We start from the raw sequence: 9305 nt of genomic DNA on the forward strand, positions 1-9305 counted from the left end.
GTATATATATAGTACATAATTTTTATATTCTCACTCCTACACCTGGAGGGTTCAGTGTTTTATCCATGAATATTTTTGGCACGCTGCAGACACTGAGGATTGAACCAGTCTGTTAACCTTTTTTCATGGGGGTGACTTTGGCTCACTTGAACCAATTGGAGGATGACTTCTCCACCAGTGAGCCAAAGTCACCCCCATGAAAAGTTTCATCACTGCTTTTTCTTATATCTTGTTCTTCTTGACTAATGAAGGTGGCATCACTCACTTTGCGCAGCAAGGAAGTCAAATTATTCATTAAACTTCTATTTTTCTGGGAGAATGAACAGGCCTTTAGGAAACAACCCTGCACTGCCTGTTCTGTCTTAAATAATGTTTCTAGTTATTTATTTAAACTTAAATCTTTTATTCTTTCATTGTCAAAAATATCTACTGTCTACTGTTCTGGGAGATAATGACTCGTTGTTTTTTGTGAGCTTGTTCCATTTTGTTCCCTAAAATGTTTCTAAATAATATTCTTTACAGATATCAGAGGTCAAACTCTTCTGTCCTTTTCTGCAAAGGTCAAACTCATCTTCCTTCTTTTTCTTTGATGATGGTGCTCCTCCTCTCCTCCTGCTTCACTCTCTCCTGTCAGCATTACCACGACACACATGGAGAATAACAATATTTCATCGCTTCCTGACCTCTTTAATGCCTTTGGCTTGCTCTTTCTCCTCCATTCTGTCATACTTTTCTGCATTTACTGCCTGCTCTTCCTTTTCAGCTTCCTTTTAACCTCTCCTCAATCTTCTTAACCAGGCAGTTTCATAAAACCAACACCTTCAGTTTTCAATGTGCATCCGTCACAGTCCAAGTTTCAAGTTTTGGAGTTTTTTCTCTGTTTCAAACTGCTCCTCTCACTGTTTTTGCAGGTTTAATTCCCCATTAATGTCACAAACAGATTAATGCGTTAACTTACAATATGAGGTCAAAGGTCACAGCAAAATCTGGCWGAGAAGGTGGAAGAAAATCAGCTTTCTGATGTGGTAGTAGCTAAGCAATGTCCCCAGCACAGACTTTGAGCACAAAATTGTCACTTAAAGGGAACCATGATCAAATGTAACAGACATCTTTTTTTCACCGGTGCTAACAGGCTAACAGGCTACACTGCAAAAACTGTCCATCTTACCAAGTTTCAAAATCTTATATCCAGCCAAAAAGTCTTTTTGATCTTGTTTCGAGACTGATTTACTAAACAAGAACTGATTGTGTAAGAATGATAATCTTGTTTTCAGAATGTGTAAGATTATTTGTCTTGTTAGTCTGAAAATTTGACTCAAATTAAGTCAAAATTTTCTGCCAATGGAGTAAGAAAATTTTACTTGGTAAGATTCTTGAAATACTTGATTTGACTCATTGTTTTCTTACTTCAAGAACCTTACCAAGTAAAATTTTTTTACTTGATTGGCAGAAATTTTTGACTTAATTTCAGTCAAATTTCCAGGCTAACAAGACAAATAATCTTACACATTCTGAAAACAAGATGATCATTGGTCGTTTTCCTCTCTGTCAACATGCTACGGTTTCATTTAAAACAGTTGATCGTCAGATCACAATGCACTGGAGAGAAAAAAAAACTTGCACCAGCAGGAGGACCTTGTGAACGTCATCGTTTAAGCTTTGCGGCATTCATAAAATGATGTCATCAGTATGACAACATATTTTTTAAAACGAATAAAAACGAAACAACCTACAGTATTTTTCCGGTCTTTGTTTTACAGTTGAATTAAGTGCTTATCAAATAATGTCTAAAACTACAAGTAGTCGTGGTTCCCTTTAAAACTTTGACATTAACCATTAGAATCAACTTTATTTGTCTGTTAGCAAAATATCCTATTAACTATACTGGACAGGTTTAAATGAAACTCTCAGAAAGCACTTATTGAATGTGCATCTGCAACCGATTACCTTTTGGAGTCGACCCAATGCAAAATGTCCGTCACAGTTAATCAACCTGAGCTTACATTAAAATGGCCGTACCCCAGTGTGTTTTGCAGATATTGTGCTAAAACTTGATAAGTAAAAGATGAAAGTAATTCACAAAAGATCCCATGCACTAACAAAACATGCAAGATATTCTAATGTCAAATGAAAATGTTTTCAATATTCTAAACGTTTGACAAAAAATAGCTTTAACTTTGTCATTTTTCAGCATGAGATGATCTCGGTCTAAAAATTTGCCATGAAAATCTTGGCATTCCATTTAATTAAATTTAACATTTTTTAGTTATTCACACACACATGTTTGTTTTTATGTCCCTGTGGGGACCGTGGATTGAGTTCCATTTAGTTTTTGGTAATTTTATATCCTAACTCTGACCATTTACCCTAAAATGAACCTCACAGGTACCTGACCCTAAAACTAACCTAAACTCAATTCACACCTTGGTCCTAAACCCAACCCCCCACCCAAAATTAGCATCAGTGACTGAACATTAGTCCCCACACTGCACATTTGATCCCCACAAGACTGCTTTTTTCTGGAAATTGGTTCCCACTATGTAGCAAAAAACGTGTCCACACACACACACACACACACACACACACAGTCTGTTGCTGCCAAATTTGATGGATTCCAGCCTAAAAACCTGTCTGAACAGGCCGATCTGTATGCAGGTGTGTCAAGGTCAGAAGAGGCAAGGCCACAGACAACAAGCAGGTGTGTGTGTGTGTGCGACTGTGAGCCAGAATGTGTGTGTGTGTGTAGCTTCGTGAGTGTGTGTCACTCAGAGAGGTGCACGTGGTTTGCTTGACGCTGACATTAGTGACTCTCTAAGTGCAGCTCAAAGCACAAAGGACAACCCCCGTCTACGATAAACTGTAAATATGCTTCTGTGTGTGCAACCTGTGAGCTCCTGTAGCTCTTTGCAAAGTGTGTGTGTGTGTGTGTGTGTGTGTGTGTGTGTGTGTGTGTGTGTGTGTGTGCATGTTGATGTGAGGATTCAGCAGGATACAATTTTCCTGCATGCGACATTCTGTTCTTAACGACACAATAGAAAGCACATGTGTGTTTTCAATCTTTGATGCAATAAAACAGCATCGTGTCTGGGAATGTAGCTCTCTCTTCAGCCAGAAAGCAGCAGGAATACTTTTCAAACACACACAGTAGTCTCTTTTTCAAAGAGTTTCTACACTCAGACATATAGGTGGTTTTCATATCCAGTGGCTGGAAAAGCACTTAAAAAATGAGCCGACTTGTCTCGAAGAGAAATCAATAACTGCCTTAGAAAAAGCATTTTCTCCAAAGTTTCATATTCAGTGTTGTAGAATTTAAAACCTAGTTTGCAATCTGCCCTGTCAGGAAAATGAAACGGCAATACTTTACCTTGAAGAGACAAAAAATAATTTTAGAGATACACACACATACACGCTTTGAAACAGATCAGAATTAAATCATTTGTGTGCGTCCCCTGCAGACACACTTCTCATCCTCCTCTATAAACTACTGTCGATGCAACTGAACATAAATTAAGCTGGGAACCCAAAACTTGGAGTAATATGAAATGCGGAGCACTTTTAAAATTGTTTGCATGCATCACTGACATCAGTTTAAAAATAATAACTATCTGAAAATGAAACAAGTTCCAACTGCAATATTACTTGTTTAGTTTTATTTTTTCCTCAGAGAAAGTTTCACTTTTAGTTTAGTCAACCTGTGATTTAATAAATCATGTAATCCTTAGTTTTGGTTGTTGTCTCAATCAGCTCTTTTTTTATCACACAACTTGTTGTTGATGTTCCTTGCTTTTTCATACTTTTTTGTTTATATCCTATTTTTCTCCTGTACAATTCACTGCTGTGTTCTGAAGTCATCTAGGTATTTTCCTTTTTATCCACCTGTTCTTTATTCGACCTGGCTTTGGATAAAGCAGAATATAATGAATGATGATGGATGTTCCTCAGTTACATCCACTTATACACCATGTTCTCATAAATTTGTCACACTGTTCTCTTGTCTGTTCCTCATTGTTTAATCATTTTTGAGATTTTGTTTGTAACATTATCAGCTCTTTAATTTTCATCATCAAAGTCTTCTTCTCTGGCTTTTTTTTTCATCTTGCTCCATTGTGCTTTCTTGGGTSCTTCCAAAATCCTTCCCTGACAGATAAATCCTGTGAACAGGTGTAAAATTAAAAGTAAGGGAAAATAACACCATGATTTAACATAGTTTACTTCAATAACTTCAAAATAGTTTTTTTTTTTGACCAATTTCCAAATCATTTTGTTTAGGATAATCACACCTCCAACATCAATATAACATATTAAATCCAACATGTATTTTATACTGCTTCAGATGTGACATTTTTACTTTTTAAGTTTGGAAATTAATTTTGAGCTTCAGCAGTTTTTTTTAAGTCAGTATGAAATGGGAGGAAGTCAGGGTGTTGCAGATGTGGGGGAATGTGTCTATTTATTTTTCGCTTCTCTTTTCATGCTTTCTGCATGTGTGTTTTACCTGCACCTCTGTATTCCTCCTCAGCCCCTCCCACTCTCACCTGCTCCCATTTATCTCCCTCACAGGTGTTGCTAGTTTGAGTTAAAGGGATCCTTGATTAGTTGTAACATTAGACTTTATTTGATAAACATATATTTTAACTGTAAAATAAAGACTGTAAAAATACTGTAGGCTGTTTAGTTTAGTAAATTTTTAAAAATATATTTTAACATGGAGGAGCCATTTTATTTACATGCAAAGCATTCTGGGTAAATGATGACGTGGATAGGTCCTCAGTGTGAGCGAGATATATCCACCATGAAGGTTAATCTTGGACAGTTTCTGATGATTCACTCTTTTAAATGAAACCAGAGCGTTGACAGAGAGAAGGTAGAAATGACTCAGCCTGTAACTGAAAATATGGATGGAGGACATCAGAGCTGCTTCATGGAAGAAGAACCTCAGCTTAGCCTGTTAGCCTTTGCGCTAGCACTGACGCTATACCGCCTTATATGTATTAGCTCAGCGTTAGCGCAACAAACAAGCTAAACTGAGGTCCTCCATCCATATTTTCAGTTACAGGCTGAGTCATTTCTACCTTCTCCTCTCTGTCAACGCTCTCTGGTTTCATTTAAAAGAACCGATCGTCAGATATTGTCCAAGATTAACCATCAGGGTGGATATAGCTCGCTAGCAGCCTCGCACTGAGGACCTATCCACGTCATAATTTACCCAGAATGCTTTGTGTGTAAATAAAATGGTCCCAACCGTGGAAAATGTTTTTAAACTTTTAGTTTAAAAATTATAAAAACTAAAAAGCCAACAGTATTTTTACAGTCTTTATTTTACAGTTAAATTATGTGTTAATTAAATAAAGTCCAATGTTACAACTATACGGCGATCACTTTAATTAATCCTCTGTGTCTTATCTGTCCGATTGTACTCAGTGACAACATATGTAGTACTCAATGCCAGTTATTTATTTCCAACAAAACCTTTTTTGCTTTTTACCTCTGAGTCTCATTGAGCCTATAGTCTGCACGTTGGGTTTCAAAATCCTCCAGCAACCATGACAGCAAACAGAAAAAAAAAATCTAGAAATTGACCTTTTACAGCCAACCACCAGCTGTCCATCTTTCTGTCTCTGCTGCATGTGCACATGGACGTGTGTTTAGATGGAGCAGCTCTGTTCATGTGTGCCAGGAATTCAGTTTTCCCATCAGTCGTAAAGTTTCATAATTACATCAATATTTAAAAAAAACATTTCGGCTAATTGAAAACAAATTGACCAATGTGTTCCCGCTGTAAATTTAGCATGACAGGAAAGCATGGTGTTGGCTTCAGAGTGGAGTCCCTCATGATATTTTGTTCCTTCATTAATTCTCCACAGACGTCTGAACAGAGACGGCATAAAATATTTAACTGTTTTATAAGAATTACACTGAAGACGAGATGGAGGAGAAATTTTGAAACTGGTCATCTGTTTTTAGATTATTGCCGTGACTAATCATTTCAGATATTTTGTATTTGTAGCTTGTGCTTAGTGCGCTGCAGTAATTGATCCACTCAATAAGGTTTCAAAAAGATTGGATGAAATCGCTGTGTTTGGATTTGTGAGCTCAAAATGCAGACAGCTCAGAGTGCGAGAGTGAACCTCCCGCTGCTTGAGTGCACGGGCTGGGTTTAGCTCCTTAAGTCCCAAAGATTTTCCATGCGTCAGGAATTTTCCTTACATAGGTGGGCACAAAAATGTCCGGAGGGGAAAGTTTATTACCTGTGCAACCATGTGTGACGGTGTGTTGAATACAAGTTGAGACGAGGTCAGTCAGAAACGGAGGAGCACATTTGATGCTGTTTGTGATTTCTCATATTTAAAATATGTGCGAGGTTATGTAATGTGTTGGTGAGTGCTTGGCTCGGAGGGGGTGGTCTATTGGTACCTGGGGGGCAATGACTGGCATTATTGCCTCCAGCAACCATGGACCAACAGTTCCAACAATGGACTCGTTCAGCCTCATCAAGAGTCAAACGTGTAGAGGTGTAATTAAATGTATAAAAACCCAGAAATCCTTTAGGAAATGTAAAATAATTTTAAATTAAAAAGGGGGAAAAACCGTTTTCATAACTCATTTGTTTTTTTCTACATTTTGCATCTGCCCTGTTTTATCATCTTGTTTTTGGGGCTGTAATTATTTCAGTTTATAACTCTTTCTTCCTCTCAGCTACATCATCAACCCTCGTATCTGCTGCAGGCCTTCAGGAGCACAGAAGAAATTTTCATTGGCTGTCTAAATGCTCACAAAGTGTGTTTTTTTCTCCAGCATAAGAAAAAAAAAAGCCAACAGATTATCTGATCTGTGTTTCAGCTCTGCTCTGCAGCTCGAGGTTTATCTGCTGATCCTTTCATGGCACAAAATGAAAGCAGGGTCACAATTTAGACTGGATGATAGAAGTTGCATAACCATAAACACAGTCCAGAGTTTTACACATCCTTTTCCTGGCGGTCGTCATAGCAACATGGATTTGGTTAAAGTGAGAGACACACATTTTCAATAGGACCACAGTTTTAAGTTTGTGGCAGCAGGATTGATGTTCCCTTCATTTTCTCTGATGAAAAGGCAGATTCACTTCTGTTTGTCAGAGTGTTTTATGTTTATCTACAAAAACTGTACTATTTGTTTAGTTTTATGGGTAAAGTGTTACCAACCTTTTTAGAATTTTAAAATAAATGTGACAAATAAGTAAAAACTAATAGTTGTGCTTGTAAAAATGGGATTAGACCACTCTGGTTGTAAATCTGCCACTTGGTTTTTAGGGGGACACCGCCTATCGGGAGCTTTAATAAAATCCAAAGAGGCTTTTTGCCACAGGGAGTTTGTCGTTCGCAAAGGTCACTTTTCTAAGAACAGATTAAAAAGAAGCTCTTTATCAGAAGTGCAGGAAGGCTTTGAGTCAGTGGACTCAGAGCTGTAATGATCTCATAAAAGCAAAAAATCTGATGATTACTTCAATGTTCTGTGGATTCAATAATCTCTTTGAGTTAAAGTTTAGATTTGAGATAAGAACATGAAAAAAAAAACGAACAAATCCAGCTGGTCTCCCATGTTGACCATCATCATGAGCAAAGAATGCATGCTTGTGTGTGCTTGATTATTACTTGAGTTTAAATCAAAAAAACAACAACTGATACACTCTCAAGGATATTTGTGTAAGAGATTTAATTCTTTTGAATCAGTTAAAGAATCAAACGAACACAGATCAAACAGAAGAGAAAATGATTTGCCATCTAAAATTGCTCAAACCTAATTTAAAACATGATTCAACAGCATGATTTATACTTTCAGGCAGAACAAATGAACGTCTGTAGATTATGTGTTCCATCATTAAAACATCTTATTGCTATATGTTTACATGTTTATGGCAAGGCCTGAGCTATTCCTCCCACATAAAGAGAGAGATCTGTGGGAAATCTCCCAGAGTTTCCTGTTGGTGAAGCAAAAGGAAAACCACAAACACATCAGCACCTTCTGTACATGTTTAGTGCCTAATGTAGTATATCTCTTTGCATTACACGGTGTGTACACTGAAAGTTCTGTTCTGTATATTTTATAAAATTTTAGATTTTGGCTCCTTCTCTGCCACTGTAAAAATGTTTGCAGTAACTGGATCCATATGTTAATGTGCCTTATGGGGGAAAGAAAGCACAAGATTGAGGTTAGTGGTACCAAACCTACCTTTTTTCCCCTCCCGCTGGATATCATCTAAACTCACAGCAATGACGTTTTAAATAATTACACAATACTAAGAGTTGGATTGTTTGAGGACAAACCTGGCAGCTCAAAAAAAAAAAACAGTTTATGTTGGCTGCGCCAGCAAAAAGAGGCAAAAACCAGGCGACGTTTAAGCTGCATCCTTTATGGAACATCCAAGAAACAACTTCTTTAACAAAGTAAAAACAAAAGTGTACTGGAACAAAACAAAACCAGCATTTATTTCCTGCAACTTCTGACTTTATCAGCAACTAAAGGAAACTAGCAGAACTGTGCTGAGGCTTTTATGAACTTGCTGTTATGTAAGAATATTGTATACCATGTGTTTAAAAAGAGACCCTTACATGAACAAATAGATTTTCAACACCTCARTAGAAAATATTTCTGAATGAGRACTAAAAAGGCATGAAAAATCAATTTTGATTCAATCACTAAAATCAAGAACTAGAGGAGGAGAAAAAGGAGCTGGCATCAGCACAATGACAGTGTTWATTTATAAAGGCTGTGCTTTACACCTGTCTGGATATAATTGGATTTYATAAACCGGTGCTGCTGTGACTGAACCAGTAATTATATTTAAGGCAGAACTGAAACATCAAAACTCACTGAGCCTCAGATACAAAGTCATGATTTGTTTTCTAGTTTACTCTTGCATTAATACCCTATAATCCTTTCACTAATATATTTAAATACAATGTGCATGTTTATTGGTAGGGTGTAGGCTATATAGCATATACGAGCATCTAAATAAACTGCTGCATTAGCTGGGACTATAAAATGATTCAAGATGGCCACAACAATTACCCATTGGTAAACACAAAAATGGCTCTGTAATTTTTACGTATTTAGCTAAAATGTTGTAACTTAACAAGTGATTAACAATTAGATTTTCCCTCTTGCATGGAAGGTGGAAAGAGATAGGCTTTCCTTTAAGGAATGGTCTTTTTTTGTTTGTACAAGGATGTCGACACATTTAAAGTTTCAAAAATATACATCGGGTAAAACAAGTATTGAACACGTCACCATTTTTCTCAGTAAATATATTACTAGAGGTGCTAATG

Source organism: Austrofundulus limnaeus, unplaced genomic scaffold (genome assembly GCF_001266775.1).
Source record: "Austrofundulus limnaeus strain Quisiro unplaced genomic scaffold, Austrofundulus_limnaeus-1.0 Scaffold277, whole genome shotgun sequence".
Taxonomy (NCBI): domain Eukaryota; kingdom Metazoa; phylum Chordata; class Actinopteri; order Cyprinodontiformes; family Rivulidae; genus Austrofundulus; species Austrofundulus limnaeus.